Below are 1,007 nucleotides of genomic sequence, written 5' to 3' on the forward strand. Positions count from 1 at the left end.
ACTCATGTCTTTTCTACTTGCAAAACACATTAACTCACCTGGCACCAGTGGCTCACACTTGTAATCCTAGCTGCTCAGAATGAGATCTGAGGTTCATGGTTCAAAGCCAGCCCAGGCAGGAAAGTCCATGAGACTCTTTTTTTTTTTTTTTTTTTTTTTTGCCAGTCATGGGGCCTGAACTCTGGGCCTGGGCGCTGTCCCTCAGCTCTTCAGCTCAAGGCTAGCGCTCTACCACTGGAGCCACAGCACCACTTCCGGCTTTTTCTGTTTATGTGCTGCTGAGGAATCGAACCCAGGGCCTCATGCTTGCAAGGTATGCACTCTACCGCTGAGCTACCTTCCCAGTCCTCCATGAGACTCTTATCTCCAATTAACCACCAGAAAACCAGAAGTGGTACTGTGGCTTAAGTGATAAAGTGCTTACCTTGAGCTGAAGAGCTGAGGGACAGTGTCTGGACCTAGAGTTCATGTCCCATGACCAAAAAAACCCCAAGAAAGCAAAATAGACACATTAACTTCATCCTAGTATTCCCCATCCCTCCATCCACAAAAAAGTAAACTTCGTCACTTATTCCAGCATTAACTTTAAAGTCTAAAATCCCCAGTATGACCTAAGTCAAATATAGACCAGCTTTAAATCACGCTTCCTTCTAAGTTTGTACGCCAGTGTAACCCAATGTATAGTTCTAAAACACTATGGTGGATTGGCATAGAATGGACATCCCCATTTCTAGAGGGCTACATAGAACAAAAGAAAGGAATAGCCATTAAGTCTCCCAAATCCAAAAGAGTAAGCAACATTAAATCTCAAGGATGGAGATGGGTCATCTTAATGAAATTCCATTTCGTGGACACTTAAGGCCTCAGGAAGACTTTCCTAGGTGATGCTCAAGTTTCTGCTCATGCTGAAGTTTCATGCCTATGATTTCTTTAGGTTGGGGCTGTACATTGTAGCTTTGTGCTTGTGTGTGTGTGTGTGTGTGTGTGTGTGTGTGTGTGTGTGTGTG

The sequence above is a fragment of the Dipodomys merriami genome, unplaced genomic scaffold (assembly GCF_024711535.1).
Source record: "Dipodomys merriami isolate MVZ:Mamm:240054 unplaced genomic scaffold, mDipMer1.0.p SCAF_506, whole genome shotgun sequence".
NCBI classification, from domain to species: Eukaryota; Metazoa; Chordata; class Mammalia; order Rodentia; family Heteromyidae; genus Dipodomys; species Dipodomys merriami.